General features: G+C 58.4%; 1 protein-coding gene across 2 annotated transcripts in view; it reads left to right on the plus strand.

Annotated features, from left to right (window-relative positions):
* The window catches only part of INPP5A (inositol polyphosphate-5-phosphatase A), a 185454-nt gene that overhangs the window by 50466 nt on the left and 115749 nt on the right, over positions 1–19239 (plus strand). The window lies entirely within an intron of this gene.

Here is a 19239-nt window from a genome sequence, read left to right on the forward strand (position 1 = left end):
AGGCTCAGGCCCCATGGCAGGACATGGGGGGTGTTCCTCTTCTGGGGTGGTAGGGGGGCCGAAGGAGCAGCCTCGGGCAGCCTTCCTGTCCCTCGTTATCTAGTGCGGGTGTCCCGCCCTCACCCATCTGACCTGTGTGGTCTGCCAGGGATGGGGGTGCTCCCTGGGGCATAGCTCAGGGCAGGGGACAGGGCACCAGGACATCCCTGGAGGAGCCTCCCCTGGGTGGGCCCGTGAGAGTCCGCCAGCGGGGGCTTCTGGCAAGGGGTGGGCTCTTGGCCCTTCCCTGAATTCCGTCCTGCCTGGGTGCAACCCGACGTTAGGGCCCCCTGGGCCTGGCGGGGCTGCTCCAGCGTCAGCTCCAAGTGGGAAGCTGACCGACTGGGGACAGGCGAGGGGCTCCTCCTGCTTGTGTGCTGGCCTGACCCCAGGCTGGCCTGACCCCGCGCCCTCTGGCCCAGCTCCTTGGCCCCGAGTCTGAGCCATCTGGGGCCATAAGAGCTGCCGTCGAGTCAGTGTGTCTGCTGGTTTGCGTCGTGGTTTGTTTCCAAGGATGGGCTTTGGGAGGAGCATGTGGGGCTCGGGCTTGAGGTCATGCAGGGCACACCTAGGGGCCTGGCAGCAAGGGCCTAGGGAGCATGCAGGGGGCCTGTCCGGCGTGGAGCCCCTGGGGCAGTTGTGGGGAGTGGGCGGCGAGAACCCAGACTGAACAGGCAGGACTTGCCGGATCTCAGAGCCGCTTCCGACCTTTCTGCCTGTCACACCGATCCCCTTTGTCCCCAGTGCGGTTTGGGACAGCAATCTGGAATGGGCTCAGAGCGAGGTAGCTGGGCTTTTTGTGAGCTCTGGCCCCTGGAAACCACAGGCCCCCGGCCTTCGCTCCTCCCTGAGCCCCCTCACTGCTCACGAAGCTGTCGGGCTGTTTCCGGAACCCAGAACCTAGAGCCCTGGGGCCGCCTCTCCCCCAAGGTCTCTGTTCCTTTCTGGGACCCTGAGCCTTTGCAGAGAGAATGGAAGCGAGGGAGGCAATGTGCTGGGTGAACATGCAGCTTTTCCTGGTTCGTGAGCAAAAGGAAGAAATTACAGGACACTTAGAGAATTTTCAGTCACAATTTTTAAAAGTTAGATTTTAATGCAAGTGCGCCCTCTGACACTTACAGGCTGACTTGGTCAGCAAGGTGCTCAGCCAGCCCGTGCAGAGGGGACGGTGCCACCCAGAGCCAGGGCTGGCATGCGGGGCCCAGTGCCAGGTGTGGGGAGGCCTCTGGGCAGGGCGACACTGGGACGCTGTCCTTTTTTTTTTAAGGCCCAGAGTGTCTATTACGAAGTTATTTTACTTTGCAAACTAACCTTTAACAAGCTGCTTTTATAAACAGAACTGATCTGACCTTCATGGTTTTTGGAATTCTTGGAGTAATTCAGGCTTTTTTGTAAAACCCAATTACTGTAAAAATGTGAGAAGCAGGGGAAGGTGTCAGTGGTGTTTCCATCCTCAGTTCTGACTAGTGCCTGAGGCCGTCACAAGTGGGATTCTGACGTGTTCGATACTGAACATGGCCGTGGGCCCAGAGCGAGTCTGCCTTCCAGGAGATGCAGGGCCTGGTGTCGCCCTGGCCGCCTCCCGCCGCCCTGGCCTGTGTGCCTTTCCTAGCACCAACTTCTCCCTGAGGGTCAGGCTCCCAGACCCACCACCCCCAACACCACGTCTTCCCCCTGTGGGGAGCCCAGGCCTCAAGGTGGGGCCGGTCCCAGCCCTCCCTCCCCTTCACAGCCCGCACACCGTCTCCTGGGGCCCGGCCACGTCCCATCCTACTCTGTGTCACAGCGGGTGGCTCTCTGGGAAGTCCTGCTGCAGCCCCCAGCCCTGCCCCATGGCCTCGGTCTCTGCTCTGTCCCCAGTGCACCGGGCCTTCGCCCTCGCCCTTCCCTGGGCACCTCCCGCTCTCGCTGGCCCAGCCCTTGTCTGTGCGGCTCTCCCTCGAGGCCCCTCCTGGGCGCCTTCTCAGCCTCTGCCATATTCATACTGTGCCCTGTGGACTCATCACTGTCTGAACCTGTGTTCTGTGTCTGTCGGGCACTTACCTAATCTCTCCCACTGGAAATGCAAGCGCCACGTCTGTGTGGATGGAGTGTTTGTGTCCCAGGCCCACCCGCTGAAGCCCACCCCCCAGTGCGGTGGTATTAGGACCTGGGGCCTTCGGGAGTGATCGGGGTTAGACGAGGCTGTGAGAGTGGGTCCATGGTGGATTCGTGCCCTTACAAGAACAGGAAGAGACCCTGGCTTGGGAGGTGCCAGCGGCCATGCCAGGCATTGGGGGCCAGCAGTGACTGTGCCAGACACCCCCTGCCCTTGGGAGCTTCCCTTGCACTGTAGAGACAGCTGGAAGCTCCCTAGGGTAGCCCAGGGGGCAGTGCTGGGAAGGAAATGAACCTGCTTGGGGCTGGGGGTACAGTGTGCGTGGGGTGTTGGAGGGCTTCTGAGGAGGCTGCACCCAGACCCGAAGGACAGACTTGATGTAATCTCAGTTCTTTCAACTGTGGGCCAGGTGCCAGGATAGCAAGCCTGCCCCAAGTGCAGACTTCACAGATGCACACTTGCGGGCCAGCTCTCGGGGCAGGGCCTGTCCTACCCTGGCTGGGTCCTGAGTGCTAGGGTGCGCCTGCACAGAGCGTGTGCTTAGCACTTCCTGGCTGGATGACAGCCTGAGGAAATTGCACAACAGAGAAGTATAAGTGTCCCACCCCATTCTGCCTCTAGGTGGGTGTGCATGCTGTCTAGCTGTGCCCCTGGTGGAGAAGGACCCCTTCTTTACAAGACTCTGTGAATGTACCTTTACAGCGTCATAGTATTTCACTAAGGGATAAGCCATTGTTTTTCAAAGTTATTTTTCTGTTGGTAGACTGTTAGGGTGTTTCAAGTTTGTTTATAGTAATGCTATAGAATACATTTTAAAATAGATATAATATTGCTTCTCATGCAAATATAAAAAGAGCAATTACTAAAGATGTTTTCACTGAGATAGTACTTACTACTTTTTAGTGAGGGGACCAGGGTGCTGTCAGAACTGTTCAAAGCAGACTCCGAGAGCAAACAGAGCCTCCCGTCAATACTGCTGGTGAATCGGCTTAGGAGTTGCCAGGTGACCGGCAGCCGCTTGCCTCCCAGCAGGCACAGTGCACCGTGGCCAGGAATCCTGTGCTTCGCTGTCCCGTTACGGAGTCATAAGCAGCTCTGGGACAGGTGAAGGTAGAGACAGTAGGGTGGCTGAACAGGACATTCATCCTTTGTGCCCATTTAAGTCTGTCACAATTTTTCCTGTCAATTATTTTGAAAATGTGGGATGAGCAGTATCTGCTTCCAGCTAACATGGAGAAGCAGGTTCCAAATTCACCCTCCTGCCTTAAACACATTAAAACCAGAAGTGTATGTGAAACAGTGGTTTTCAGACAGGAGAGAAGAGGCCGCCCCGAGAGAGGGAGCAGGCAGGCCCTGGGCCACCCTGCTGCCGGCCCGAGAGGACAAGGTCCCTGTTCTCGTGTGCTCAGGACTTACCAGGCCAGCTTGGAGGCAAGGAGGTGAGGCCCGGAGTGAGGAGAGTAAGTCGGCATCACGGCCAGAATCTCATGGATCTCAGTCTCATGGATCTTGGAGAGCCTGCTTCTGGTCTGACAGGTGTCCTGTCTCTCCGTGTTCTCTTTCACAGATCTCTGCTCTGTAGTTTGCCCTTTCTTTTGATTCCTTTGGGTTTAATTTGCTCTTCTATATCTAACTTCTTAAAGTAGGAAACAAATTGTTAATTTCAGGAATTTGACATGAGCCATCATCCCTAAAAATCCTGTAGGCATTAAAAAATAAGGGGCATGTCATGAACAGCCTTCTGCTAATGCATTTGAAAACATATTTCTGGAAAAATAGAGTGTCAAAGCTTCATCAAGAAGAAATAAAGGAACTCCGTAGTCCTCTATCTGTAGATTGAAATTTCCCCAACACTTTCCCACAAAAATCTGTCCGAGGTAGCATTGATGAATTCTGTCAAGCATTTAAGCAGGAAACAATAACACTTCCATGGAAATTTTTCAGGAACATGGCAAATAGGTGGTGCTTCCTGACTTAGCCTGTGGACTCAGCATTTCCGTGGCATCCAAGACAGAGACGTTACGTGGTACAAATAGAGATCAATATCCCCGTGAAATTAATGCAGTTTCATAAAACTTCAGCAAATCAAATACATAAAGCAGTATACACAAACATATGTGACACATGATGCACACATGCATGTGCACACGTGATATACACACAAGCACATAAACAATATATCCCAGAGTTGATGCATCATCACCAAGGAATGCAAGTCTGGCTTAACATCCAAAATCAGTAAATGGAATTTACCGTGCCTACAGATGAGGAAGAAAACCGTATGATCATCTTCATAGGTATAGAAAAGGCATCTGACAGAACTGTAATGCCATGTCTTGAGCGCTCTCAGCTCTCAGCAAACTTAGAACAGAAAGGCGCCCCGCAGTCCAGAAGGGACATCGGCAAGCAGCCGGGCCCCGGCTGAAGGGGATGGACGGAAGCTCAGCTGCCTGGAGGTTGGGCTAGGGCAGCGACTCTCTGGGCTCCCTCCCCTGTTCCCTGCGGCACCAAGGGCCACGCCAGCGCAATGAGGCAAGAACAGAAATCACAGCCCTATAGACTGGAAAGGAGCAAAAAGACTGTCTACTGGGAGGAGACATGATGGGTTGTTTAGAAAATCATGAAGAATCCACAGAAACTTTACTAATATAGGGGATTTACTTAGTTTGCAACATGCAAGGTCAGTGTGAAAACATCTTTTTTTATGTTAGCTATGAACAATTGGAAACCTAAGAAATAACATTTGCAGTAGCGCTAAAATGAAATACGTGGGTATAAAGCTAATATCTGTACACTGAAAACCCTGGAACACTGATGAAGTCAGAGCAGACGGAAGGAAATCGAGAGGTAAGTCACGTCTGTGGGCCGGGAGACTCCATCGTGTCGGTGTGTGACTGTCCACTGGCTGACAGATCGATTCCATGCGGTTCCAGTGATACTTTCATAGAAGTCTACAAGATGGTTCTCAGATGCATATGGGAAAGCAGAGGCACTAGAGTCAGCCGGACAGCTTAGGGCCTGTCTGATTTCAGGATTTATTGCCAAGTTGCAGCAGTCAAGCAGTGTTCTCTCAGCAAAAGGCGGAGAAACAGATCAGTGAAGCAGGAGAGATACAGAAATAAGCCTAGAAGTCTGGGCAGATGACTGACCGAGGCTGACAGCAGTTCATTAGAGAGACAGTGCTGGGCGATTGGACGTCCATATGCAAAAACAGATTTTCCATACTTTGCACCATACACAAAAGTTAAAATAGGCCATACTCCTAAGTGTAAAACTTAAAATTATAAAAGTTTTGTAAGAAAACGTAAGGGAGAGTCTTGGTGACTTTGAGTTAGGCAAAGACTATTTAGGTGCAACACCAGAAGCACATTTCATAAAAGGGAAAAATTGATAAATAGTTCACTGCAGTCAGTAAGTACTTCTCTTTGTAAGACACTGTTAAGGAGAGAAGACGTGTCGGGCTAGAGGGGCAGTGGGGTCTGCAGGTCGTGAGTCTGGTGAGGGGCTGGCATCCAGAACATATAACGGATCCTCCAGGACAATGATAAGAAACCAAAGAGCCCAGTTCCAAAGCAAGCAGAAGATTTGAGCCAACACTTTGCCAAAGATGATGCACAAATGGTGAATAAGCACACGGAAAGATGCTCAGCACCACGGGCTTGTGGGAGACGCTGATCAAAACCGCAGGACAGATCAGTACATAGCCACTAGGTAGGCTGAAATGAACACACACCCAGTGCAGGGAGCCCTCCCGCCCTGCTAGGGGGCTGCACCGTGGCATGGCCACCAAGAAAGCAATCTGTTTTTATAAAGTTGAACACATTCCCACAACATGACCCAAGAATCCCACCCTGTTGACCCAGTTGACACAGAAATGTATGTTGACACAGAAACCTGAAGCAAATCTCCCCGCGCAGGAGCCCAGACTCGAAGGCTGCGTGTGGTCCGATCCCATGGGTCTGACGCCTTGGGCATGGCGTGTGGGACAGGCCAGATGTGGGGTGGGAAGGCCCACTGCTGCCGAGCAGGGTCCTGGGGAAGGCTGCTGCCCTCGGCCCGCTTCCCCTGTGCTGGCGGCGCCAGGCCCTGCAGCCGGGGCCCTGCGGCAACGAGCCTCTCCTCGGAGGCCCCAGCTGACCTGCCCTGGGCTGTGGTGCCAGGGCTCTGCTGGGGTCTCTCCAGATCCCAGCCCCGGGAACTTGGAGCTACCCAGGTCTTTATTTCAAGCCTGTCCTCTCCTCTCCTTCCACACCCTTGGTCCCAGCTGCCAGCCTTACTTGGGACTCTCAGGCCCTCCTCCATCCCCAGCCCCATACCCACGCCAGCATCTCCATTCAGGACAGTGTGGTTCCGGTTTGCGCTCCAGCTGAGGCTTTCCGGAATCTGACTCTCCCCCGTCCCTGCTGCCACCCTGCCCAGGCCTCTGTCCCCTCTCCCTGGCTGCCTGCAGGGTCTTGGCTTCCTGCTTTTGCCCCTGCATCCTTGCAGCGTTTGCACAGAGCAGCCCCAAACAAGGCCTTGTGGAGCCTCTGCGTCCTGCTTGAGCTCCCCACTTGCCCCTGACGGTGGTTGCTGGCTGGCTCGTGTGGTGGCCGTCTCCCCTGCGGGAGCAGGCACTTCCAGGCTGGGAGGCGCACCGTCTGTCCTCCATTGCCCTGTCCCCTGCTGATGGCCTGAGGTCTGTTAGCTCGGTAGCTGCGTGCTAATGGTTGGAAGTGGTGGGTGAGGGAAGCCAGAAGACATGCACCTGCAGGAATCCCGGTGGCGCACGTGCAGGCCGGGGCTCTGGGAAGGCTGAGAGGACGGCGGGCGGGTGCACAGGGCCTGCCCCACCCCCACCCTCACGCCCACCCCCATCAGGAGCTTCAGGCTTTCCTGGACTTGGTGGGGACCACTGCAGTCTGCAAGGGGTGGCGTGGTCCGGTTGGTGAAGCCTGTGGGCTGGGGTACAGTTGATGTGTGGGGAAGGCTGGTGGGTGTGGGCGAGCAGCTCGGGAGGATCCCTGGGCCAGAACAGCACCAGTGCAGGGGAGGTGGGGACCTGCGGGCCAGCAGTGCGGCCCAGAGACGCGCAGTTGACCTGGGTGAGCTCTGGCCTTGTGGACTGGCACCCCCGGCACTGTGCTGTGGCGGGAGAGCTCACTCCTGGGAGCGCCTCCAGCGTGGACGAGAAATTGACCTCAAACCGGAAGCCCTGAAAGCAGAGCTGCCCACAGTGTCTTCCCTTCTGTGAGGCCAGTGTGGCCCTCACATCCTGACGACACGTCCTCTCTTTAGGCAAAGTCTGTTGGCATTGCCTGAAGCTCAGACCCTGTCTTACCAAGACAGTAAGGCGGCGTGGCAGAAAGCCCGTTGTGGGCCAGGGGCCCTGGTGCCGCCCCTCCCGGCCGGGTGCTCCAGGCGAGCCACTTACCTCTCCATGGCGATGACGCTGGAGCCTCCACTGGACATTCTGACAAGGAAAGGCCCTGTTGCTGGTGAATGGCCATGCGCTGCCTGGTGGCGGTGCCACCCAGGACGTCCAGCCTGTGTGCACAGTGGGCGTCTCGAGGTGCCTGCTCGCTGGGGAGGGGCTTGAGCTGCCCTCCCGCCACCCGCCTTGCTGGCCGTGCCTTGGGCATCGGGACGCCGGGGAGCCACCACCTGCCGCTTTCTGTGGGGGGGTGGGGGGGCTTCTCTACGCTGCAGACAGCTGGAGGGTTCATGGAGGAAAGGACTGAGGGATTTAACTCGATAAGAGTGCAGTTTCAAAACTTTATTATAAAGAGCTCTTAAGAATGAGAGAATATGTAAAATTCTATTAGAAAAACAGTCAAAGGCCTGTCTTCTAGAATATCCTAGGAAATACATATGTAATTTAACTTTCTAGGAGCCATTTAAAAAGTAAAAAGAAATAGGTAAAATTCATTTAAATAATACCATGCAATCCAGTATATCCAGAATATCACCATCTCAGCATGTGATCAGTGTGGAACTCGGTGGTGTTCATGTCTTCATCCCGCCTCTGACCCCGATGTCCCGCCCCAGCGTGGGGCCACCTGCCAGGGCACCTCCTGAGCACCCAGCAGCCGCGCGTCTCTGGACAGACAGGAGGGCGTGCAGCTGGCTGAGGGTTTCCAGGACGGGCCCCTTCCGACTCCGCCAAAGCCACGCAGCCGAGTCCCCTCCTGTGCCTCCGAAACAAGAGGGCGGCCCCCTCAGGCTGCTTGCCTGCAGACAGGTCGGCGGGCAGGTCCGGGCTGCAGGGTGGTAGCGCCTTCTGGTCTTTCTCGGGAGCCTCACGGTAGCTCGTGACCCCAGCGCTCGCCCCCGTCCCGGGTGGGTGATCAGGAGTGTACACTCTCTTTCCCAGACCCCGCAGCAGCCCCAGCATTATGTGACCCTCTGCTTAGCTTCAGGCCTGTAGTGCACACTCTCACATCCGTGGGGAGCGGCTGTGGTGCAGCCATAACGATCGTGCTCTTGTGGGCTTTTAATGATCTGGGGGACAAGTGTGCAGTATACGCCCATCACAGGCATTTGGAGGCGGTTCAGGTGGGTGGTGGAGGAAGCGGTGGCTGCAGGACCTCAGGACTGTGGCCCTGTCCCTGCACCTTCCTGTCTCCTTCAGTCTCACACTGTCTAGAGCCAGGGTGTCTGCTGAGCAGCAGAAGCTTGCTGCCGGTTAGGCCCGCCCACCACCCAAACCCACCATCTGGGGGTGTCTGCACGGCCTGACATGAGGTCACTCTGAACCCTTCATTTTACACAGAAAGTCGAGGTGTGAAGAGGTGCAGAGAGGTGGCCCAGGGCCATGTGGCCAAGCCTTGCAGCCACAGCGGGGGAGTCCAGCCAGTGCAGCCCCTGAGGCTGAGCTGGCCGCTGAGTGGGGAAGCAGGGGCTGCTGGGGTCTGTCCTCGCAGGCTGGGTGGGCAGGTCCGTTGGTGGAGAGGAGACTGTGAGAGGGGAGGGCTGGCAGGACTCTGAGAGTCACCAGCAGTGGGATGAAGTCAGAAGGGGCCGAAGGTGCAGGACACTGAGCCCGGAGGGGCCCCTGGCGATGGGGCGGAGGGGCAGCCATCTGCTGCGGGGCAGAGAGTGCCATCAGCGGGCCTCCTGGAGGACGGGGAGCACCCTGGGTTGGCCTGGCAGGCAGGTGGGGCCCGAGGGCCTAGGTGGTCACCTGGGCACTGTGGGGTCTGCGTTGGTGGCCCAACGGGCTGGAATGGCTCCAGGAACTCTTGAAAGGCTGGAAGCCGCCACTCCCTTGGAGAGATCTTGGGACCAGGCAGGGGACGAGGTGGCGTCGTCTGCTGGGGACACTGATGTGAGGTCCAGGGGGGCCCTTTGGAATGTGGGACTGGATGGGGGGTGGGGAAGAGGCAACTGTAGGGGGCCAGAGGGCAGGGCTGGGGCCAGGAGACACTGGGCTCAAGGGCAGGGAGCCAGGTGTGGGCCTCACGGGGCCCTTTAGGTCGGGTGGTCGCAGTCGCTGCAGCGTGGAGTGGCCCCGAGCAGGAAAGGTGGCTTCGGGGAGGCTCAGAGGTGTTGCCTGGTGTCCTGTGCCATGGCTGTGGGGCTGTGGCTGCCTGCTGGCCTGTGCGGTCAGTGTGGGGAAGCAGGTGAGCGGGTGACCAGGCAGAGGCCTCGCCGTGCCTGCTGAGCACCTGACTGATCTGCTCTCCCCTCGGTTGGGGGAAAGCACTTCTTAAATTGGAATGGGTCTGTCCATGAAGAGCGAGGGCGCCCCTGAGCATCAGGTTCTGTTAGAATCGAGCAAAGCTCTGCACCTCCGCCTCTTGGAGAGGAGCAGCATCCTGTCCTGTTCCGCTGTCTGGGTGCCGGCAGGGCAGTCGGTGGCTTTGCGGCCTTGCGGCCGCTGTCTATACCTAGACTCTGGAGCACTCAGCCGGGCCTGCAGCCATCCCGACGGCACACAGCAGTGGCCCTGCCCCACACCGGGCCAGGGAAGCCTGCCCCACGTGGCTGGCTGGCCCTACCTGCTGTTAAGGCCACAGAAGCCTGTGACATCTGACGTGCCGGGCACGAGGAGACATGCCTGCTGCTCACACAGCTGGCTCTGTGCCCAGCCGGCCGGCTGCAGGGCGTGGCCTCAGGGGCGCCTGATCTGGGTTGTGAGGGCTGAGTCTGGGCTTCCTGTTGGGGGCAGGCACCCCATCCTGGCCCCGGGACTTGGGGAGGGCAGTGGGTTTCCAGAGGAGGAGCCCCTGCCTGCCCTCAGAAGGGTGGGTGGGGGTCTTTTAATGTGGGATGTTTTAAGAGCACAGCTGGTAAATAGCAGCACTCTTTTCCACTTCAAGGAATTCTCTGTCCCTTCTGCTCCTTCTCTGTGGCCTGCTCATAGGTGTCATTTCCTGTCTCTCCTTTTTAGGTCCCTTTGATCCCTATGCAGAGGCCTGGCCCGGCCTGGCTGTGTCCGTCTTCAGCGCTGCCTCTTGGCCGCGCAGCACGTGAACTGTGGGGCTGCTGTGCTGGCTTCCCGGAGCCCAGGGCCGCCCCCTGCTCAGTGGCAGGAAGGGGCCTGCTCGGGGTTTGGCTGGTTGGTATGTGTGTGAGCGTTTAATCTCCGATGCTCTTTCATGCCAAGATCTCTAATTCACACTTCTCCAAAATATGTTTCTTGATCTGTCCTATGAAAGAACCCATGTTTTTTAAAATCAGTTGCCTACTTTTTTTTAGTTAGAAGAAGTGCCTTTTGCAGAACGTTGGTCCAGCAAGGGTGCCACCTGTTGTTGCAGGTGAGGGCATGCCAGCACCCCTGTCAGGCAGGATGAGCCGCCGAGGGTGGGTTCAGATGGAATGCCGCATGCATCTGCCCACACAGGTGGCTGGGGCCTGGGCACCTGGGCCCCATCTCGAGGGCTTCTTTACTGACATGCGTTTCCAAACAGATATGACATGAACTTGCTGTCCCACACCTGGGAGGGTCTCTACCTGCCCTTCCTCAGGATGTCTGTGCCATCCATCCTGAAGGAATCTGTCCAGGGTCACCTGTGTCCCAGAGCTCCTTCCAAGAGGCCGGAGGTCTTGCCTCAGGGCTGGGGCTGCTTGTCTGTGGTTGTGTGACTGGCACGCAGCACGGCCTGGTGGCCCTCTGATCCATGTGCATCCACCACAGCCCGTCTCCCTACACCATGCATGCGTGGTGGCGTCAAACTCAGAGCCCCTGTCAGGAGCTCACTGTGTGCGGCCTGTGCCGTCTGACTGCCCATGGCAGGCTGGTAAGGGGGTAGGTGCTCAGACAGCCCAGACTCAGGCACGTGGTGTCTGCTGTGAGGTGGCAGAGCAGGAGCCTAAGGGTGGAAAGCCCACATCGCCAGCCCACCCCACCCTCTCCCACCACCACGCAGGGGTGAACCAGCCAATTGGCTGCTTGCCACGGCTGCTGACAGTAGGTGTTCAGTAGGTGTTGAGAACTGGGGCCAGCTCTTAAATGCAGCATTGTTAAAAACCTAATTCTATATGAACCTATGATTGAGCAAATTATATTAAAAACAGATAACAAATGCCCATGCTCATTCACTTCCCTATTATTTTACCACATTTACTGCTGGGATCCTGGTTATTTACATGTACTATGTCTGAGGGTGGGTATCCCGTGTCGCTGGCATCCCCCCCACCTCCCTGCTCAGCGATGTCACCTGAGGACCTCACCCCGAGCTGTGTGGGGCATTCACACCATGGAAATGGGTAAACATGGCCAGGTGGGGCTTTGCCCCCAGAAGGCCGGTTGTCAGCCACTTGCCAGCACACTGTGCATCAGTGGGCAGCCGCTGTCTCAGGGCCCCCAGGGCAGTGATCCTGGGTTCGTGGGAAACCGGCATCGGACTCTTTGTCCAGCCGGTACCACGTGTTCCAGATGCAGCTGGAATACAAGCTGGGGGGCATGTTCTGGAATCGCCCTTCACGAGGAGGGCCCGGCCCCTCCTCCATCTGCCGCGTGCTGCCAGTGCCTTGTGTCTGGTGCTATTGCAGTTCATGGCTCCATCCGTGGAGGTTGCATTTGTCTCATGAAGTACCCCACGGTGTCCCTTGCTTGCAAAGGAAGTATTTTTTTTTCTGTTAGCAGAAGTTTCCACAGCATGCCACTAAAATAGTCATGTTCTAATGAGCTGTTTGAGTTTTTCTTCTTGGGCAGTAATTAAATCTGATTTAAAATGAAGTCTAGTTTGTGGGTCTCACTCTTCCTTTGATGGTGGGAGTGCAGATGCCCAAACTCTGAGCGGGCTTGCCTCCTAAGCACGGGCACCTGCCCTCCTAAGCACGCAGACAGAAGTGGTCCCCAAGCTGAGCTCCAGAGTAGATGCCAAGAGCAGACGCATCTCTCTGCCCCCTGCCTGGCCTCTGAGGAACCAGGGAAGACAGGCAGGAGGGCCACGTTCTGTCCTGCGGATGCGCTCAGCGGGGTGCCCCAGTAGTGCGGGCCCTGTGGCTGGGAGGACGACGTGCTTTGGGTCTCTGGTTTTCCCACCAGCTGAGCAGTGAGTGTGTTCATCAAGCCGCCCGCTGCCCCATGGACAGTTTGGAGCTCACAGCCAGCTTTTTCCCAGCGCGCTTCCCCCTCTCACTCTGCGCCGATCATTGATGGGAAACGTGGACAGCATCCCTTCACTTGTACTTCAGTGGGTGTCTCTCAAGTAATTTTTAGAAAACCTCATGGTGCTGTCTTAGACCCAACTAGAGATGCAGTCGTTACAGCCCCTCACCAGTGATCCAGCCAGTGTCCTGACGTCCCCTGCCTGTTCGCTGTGCACGGCTCATGTTGGAATGAGCTCACAGCGTGATGGAGGCACGCTGACGCGTGGTGGGCTTTAACCTGTGCCTGCTGAGTCTTCCACATCTGCCTGGGAAGCCACTGTGTTTCCACCCGTGACGCAGGGCCTGGCGCTCTGCTCACTGCCTCCTCGCAGCCCGCCCTGGGCAGCCACTTGTTTGCTTCGGGTCCCTTGCTGTCCATCTGGCTGCCCTCTGCAGTCCTGTATAGCCGGGTCTGTGACCACTCTTGTCGAGCTGCCTTTGCTCTGCTTGGTTTTGGTTCCCAGCAGTCAGGAAAGAATCCGTGTGGTTTCTGTGCGTAAAACTCACAGAGGCTTGTTTTATGGCCCAGCGGTGACCTGTCTCGACGAGTGAGCCTGGGGGAACGTGCTCTCAGCACTGTGGCCCCGGCTGTTCCTGGCGCTCGTCAGGTCAAGGTACTTGAGTGCCTTCCATGTGCTGACTCTGTGTGCACGCCTGTGTGCATGTGTGCGCGCTCTTGTCCACGCCGGCGGAGGGGAGCTGTTGCCATGGGCCCTGACCTGGCTGCTCATGGGAGTTTCCGCTCCGGTGGATCCCTCAGAAAGGGCTGATGGAGACATAATTTCCTAGATTTCTGTATGTCGGAAGCTGTTTTTGTATGTCTTTGATATCTGAAAGACTCTTGGCTGGACGTGGAGTCCTGGGCTGTACCCCCTCACTGAGAGCCTCGGAAAGCGAGCTCTGGGCCGCCCTGACTGGCACGCTGGTGTCGACAAATCAGCCACTCGGGCTCTCTGGACTGCAGCGGCCGACTCCAACCCGGCGGCCTGGAGGGCCTCATCTCCTCTGCGAAGTCATAGTCGCCGGGCGCGTCTGGGAGCTGATTTGTCTCGGGTTGATTTTCTTGGGCTGGTAAACCCCCACGTGGACTTCGGCGCGTTCACTATTCTTTGTAATTTCTCTTGGGTAGGATCTTAGATAGCACATTTAAGTCTCATGGTCTGCCCTTTGTTTTCCTTTTCCAGGGACTCTGGCCGGGCCGCTGAGCCTCCTTCCCTGTCGCGCCGCCTCCCTGGGAGCCTCGCTTCTGCTCCAGCGGGTATCGCTCGGCTGCGGCTCTGCCGGGCCCTCTGTGGCTGGTCCTTTGTTCCTCTGAGGTGGCTCTTCTGTTTCTCTCCTGAGGCTGACCAGCACCCTTCATTTCTTTCTGGTCCACTTCTGACGTAGTTTCGTGCTTCTGACTCCAAGCAGATTTTCATGTTCTCTGATGCTTGTTTGCAAGTATTTTATTCTGTTTGCAATGCAGACTGATTCTATTCTCACGATTCTCTTCCTGGGTCGGGGTCCTTTTCCTTGGTTTATATGTGTGAAATTTGTTCTTACTTTTTCTTAGCCGCTTTTAGGGACCTGCTGAACCCCCTTTTGTTTCTCTGAGTGGTGCTGGTCTTACGGGGTTCCTAGCAGAGTCATGCCCTCTTCTGTCTGTCCCGCCGAGTCCGGGACACGGGGGCTGGTGGGCATGTGCCCTGGCCTGACGGCAGTCCCCACGCTCCCCACCCCATTTCCTGTGGCTCCTCTGTCACCGGTCACCCGAGCTGCCCTGCTGCATCTGTCTCTCTTCTGCTCTAGGAGCACCTTTTACACGGGGCCCTCCCAGTGGTGGTGTGGCCACTCAGTGTCCTGGGGGACACTCTCTGACGTGCGGGGTGGCCCCCAGTATTTGCAACATAGCTGCATGTAGATGTGCCCTGGGCCCTCTCTGGCATCCTGCCAGTGCTCCAGGACCTAATGCCGTACTGTCAGCTATGGCCGCCATGTGTGTCAGAGCCCAACCTGGTTGCCCTGTGACTGTGTCCCGTTTGACACCCACCCCCACCCCGGCAGCCACCACCCTCCACTGTTCCTCTGAGTTCAGCAGTTCAGGCCGAGGGTGCTGACCACACACAATGCACTGGGCCCAGGTGCTGTGCAGCCAGGCGGCCCCCGTGGGGGTGACGCCTTAGGACTGGACCTTGTGGGATTTGTCTCGGTGCTGCTCACCAAGCCTTCCAGGTTGCAGGGCGCTGTGTGGCCAAGGCTCTGGTGCTCACGTCAGCACCCCTGGGTGTCCGAATGATCTCAGCGGCAGCTCCCGTTAGCCCCCGGCTCTCCGAGGGGACACCCTGCATCTCCCTCAAGGATGTGTGTTTGCAGAGCCGCGGCGGCCCGTGTGCCCCACTCAGTACGCCCTGACCAGCGGGGCCCTCTCGTGAGGAACCTCGCCGTGGGGTGTCTGGTTGCCACGCAGTGGCTTCGGAGGGCGTCCGGGCTGAATTACCGGGACCTTTTGTCAGCAGCCAAATGGAAGTTGTTTGTAAGAGGCTCGACCCCCATTTCTCCACGTGGAGCGGAAACCCCAGGTCAGGGCGGCCACCTAGTGGTGAAGGGCGGAGTAACAGCTGCTCGTGATCTCACTGCGCGGTTGTGTTCCGTAGCCGGCGTGGGGAAGTGCGCATGTCCGCAGAGCAGACTCATGCTCAGCCCATGGGAGTGTGTTTGGGGTCGCAGTGTAGAATCCACTGAGATTGAGTGGATGTCATGGAGGTAAAACAAGAAGTCAGTTTTATCTGGCTGTGTATTTAAACTTATCATCGGTTTAGAAAGTCATGGTGATTGCCAATCAAATACATCAGATGTAGGCTTCTCTGCATGAGTAGCCAGGCCCAGTCATGGAGTGGTGCTGGTCACAGAAGGCGTCCCGTGTCCCAGCCTAAGGGAAGCCCAGCAGACCTCAGGGTGAGCTGGCGGTGTGCTGCTTAGCTCGCTGGAGGGGGGCGGGGTCCGTCCAAAAGTCACTGTCCTGAGGGGGTCTGAGGAGTGCGTCGTCCTGGGACAGATGACTAGGCATTTGGGTCTAAGACTGGGCATGGAGGAGGGGGCTGTGGGGAGGAGCGGCTGTGGCGTCTGGAGTTGGCATCGAAGGTGCGCTGAGGCTGGGGCCCTGCATGGTACGGGCTCCCGCACCAGGCTTGCCTCGGTGGCCTCGCCATGCCGATCACCTCAGTGCCCATAACCTTTAGTTTGTAGCCACTGCTAATCTCGTGATGGGGCAGTAATGCCAACGGATGTGCCCTTTTAATGAGAACTATGCATTCCTTGGCAAAAAGGCTACCAAGGGGACTTGGGGCTCCCTCCCTCCAGAGGACACACGGTCATGGCCCGCCAGAGGCACGCAGATGGAGGCAGGCCATCATGTCATCTCCACGCAGCTGGCTGGAAAAGTGCAGCCTGGTGGGCCTCAGCCGGCAGCCGGCACTGCCCTGGGGAGGTCCACCGGGGAGCAAGGGTCAGGTGGCCAAGGTCTGCCGAGAGCCAGCAGACCCGGACGCCTAGTCAGGCAGCAGGTGGCGGGTGGGGCAGGGCAGGGCGGGCCCAGCCTGAGCAGGAAAGTCAGGAGGGCCCTGTGGGCCGGAGAGCAGGTGGTGCTATGTGGCAGATAGGTGCGTGGCTGCTAGGCTGGGGTCTCAGGCCCGGCCTCGGGGCTGACTGCCCAGGGGCTCTGACACTGGGGTCGGCGAGCTGGCTGGAGCTGTCCTCTGCAGGCCCTCTGGCCGAGCTGAGCCTGCCACCAGGCCGTTGTACATGCCTTTAGCACTCGCAGGCTGTGGGCAGAGGCCTCCGGCCCGGCAGGCAGGCTGTCTGCTGACCCCTCCGGGAGCATCCGCAGGCGAGGTGAAGGGCAATGCCTGCTGTTAAGTGCCAGGCAGTCCCGCTCAGTGTACCCCAAAACACTGCTGCCCTGAAGCAGCTGCTGTTCATGCGTGTCCCTGGGTCAGTTTAGGAGTGTGGGCTCACGGAGGCAGCCGACGGGCCCAGGGACTTGCCCCCAGCCCTGGTGCCTCCAGCTGGCCCGTGTGGGGTTCAGAGTGACGGAGCCCTGTGGGGGATGCTCTTCCCCTGGCAGAGCTCTCTGCGGGGTCACAAGTCACGGCCTGCGGCTGACCTGGCAGTGGAGGCCCTGGATGGTGGCTCCTTTGCCTGGCTGGCCTGGTCTGTGGACAGCACTGAGGCCTCCTCTGTGCTCTGAAGATCTGGGCAGTGCTCGAGCCTGGCCCGACCTCCTCCTGCCCTGTGCACAGAGGCAAATGCAGTATCATGCACCAAGGGACAGGACAGCCAGAGCTTCAGCCCTGGCATGGAGAGCTGTCTGTCCTGAGGCCTTTTGTTGTTAGAAGCAAAGCCTGGTGAGCCGTTCTCTGGGGAGAGCATTTGACCGTGCTGTGGAGACGCACACAGGGTGGCCTCGGGGCCAGGAGGAGTTGGCTGTCAGGCCTGGTGCATGCCCGGGTGCTCAAGTAAGTGCCAGTGAAAGGGGTGCCCACCCTGTCGGCCCTGCACCACTGTGAGCTGAGGCAGGGTGTCCGGCGCTGCCTGAGGCAGCACTGCCCCTTCACCCTGCACGCAGTCCCCGCCCAGGCTCTGCCTCCGTGGCTGTGGCTGGGCCCCCGCCCATCCATCTCCTCGGCTGTGGTAAGGGTCATGTTGGGGCTTCTGGTGAGCCCTGCATAGTGTCCCTGCTAGACTGGATCGATGGTGGTGGGCGGGGCGCCCACCGCAGTGACAGATGGCTGTGCCTTCCTCACCCCAGCACACGGCCCCTCTCGGGATGCAGGCAGTGCCATCCACGTGTCAGATTGGTCGGCTGGGTCAGACCCCCGAGGCTCAGGGAGGTGTCCCTGCGGTGGCAGGGAGCCCACTGTGCAGGGTGCAGCCGGTGTCAGCGCAGCCGCAGGCATCGGCACCAGGCTGCTGCTGGGCAGGCGCCGTCCTCAGCCGTGCCCCCTCTCTGTTCCAGTAGACTTGGCGAATTAATGTTACCATAAGCCTTACAAAATTCTGAGCTTTCAGAGAGTGTTAAAAGCTGATTCATATGAGCCGAGGCAAGTCAGAGACCAGGTTTGAGGGATTCCTTCAGTCCCTGGGGTCTAAGAGAAGACACCCCAGGAAATCCTTGGCCAGCCCGCCTCATGCCCGGCAGCTCTTGCCCTGAAGGCCCCGCCCCTGGGCTCCTCCTCGCCCATTCTTTGCTCTTTTAAGGAGCTTCTGTCATAGGAGTGATGCACGCATGCGTGTCTTCTGAAAACATTAAACCTTAACTGAGAAGGCTGAAGTGCCCTTTGACCCTACCTGCCATGTTCATCTGCTGAGAGCAACTGATGTGCCCCCGTCCACCCTTGCCCCGTACCTGCCTTTCCAGACCCTCTGTGCCCGGGCGGCTCGGCTGGGGCCCTTCTTGCTAAGCCATCTGCTGGCACTGGCCGGGTCACTGGCCTGTTGCGTCCTGGAGAAGGCTGACTGAGCGCCGTTTCCCCTGAGATGCCTGGGGCCTTCACCAGGGGCCTGGCACTTGCTCCCTGGCGGGTTCTGGCTGTGGCTCAGTTTCCCCAGTGGGGGCAGCAGGAGGGGTTCTCCTCGGCCCGTTGCAATCACTGGTGTTTTCCTGTGGATTTGCCTGTTTCATCTGAATTTTTGGAGCTCGCCCAGCCTCATTCTGGGTGTGCCAAGCCTGCGGGATGAGGCACCTCTCCTGGGGATGTTGGTGTTTTGCTCCTTCACAGCCTGCCGGGCTTCCACCTTGTCCATCTCCTCAGGGAATGCCTGCTGGCTTTGTCGGCCCCTCCAGCATGCTGCCTGCTGCCACCGCGCCCCTCTCAGTGTCTCTGTCTTCTGCCTACTCTGGGTGAGGGTGGCAGGCTGGCGCAGGCCCTGGAGAGAGCACGGCTTCCCCACGGGTGTTGCAGGCAGGTGGCCCTTGGGGGTCCAGGGCTGCACTGCTGTCCTGGAGTCTGGCCTTGCCCTGCGACCCCTGGGGGACCAACCCCTCCCCCACCTGAGGAGGAAGAGCGGTTGCCCGGGGGCACCTGCCAGGGCCTCGCTCCAGGGCCTCGCCATGCTGGCGGCCATCTCCAGGTCCCTTCCCCCTGGCCTTCGGGCCAGACAGGCCTGCAGCACCCATACCAGGCCCCTTCCCCCTGGCCTTCGGGCTGGACAGGCCTGCAGCACCCATACCAGGCTCACAGGGCACGTGTCTTGGGGCCCGGTGGGCAGCCCCTCACATGTACTCTGTTCCTCCCGCACCTCTGTGTCCTAGCAGGCAGCTCTCCTGGGCCCACGCCCCTCTCTCCTTGGCTGCTCTGCCAGTGGCATGCCAGGACTGCTCGTTTGCAGCTGTGTGGCCAGAAGCCCCAGGGCCTGTCCCAGGATCAGAGCCCGGGGTGGGCCCCCTGCTGCTCCTCAGGGGTGGCTGCCTGCAAAGCTCAGCTCTCCTCCCCAACGTGCTGAAGTAAGACCCTGCCGAGCTGGTGTCCTGTGGCCACGTGCCCAGG

This window comes from Manis pentadactyla, chromosome 8, assembly GCF_030020395.1.
Source record: "Manis pentadactyla isolate mManPen7 chromosome 8, mManPen7.hap1, whole genome shotgun sequence".
NCBI classification, from domain to species: domain Eukaryota; kingdom Metazoa; phylum Chordata; class Mammalia; order Pholidota; family Manidae; genus Manis; species Manis pentadactyla.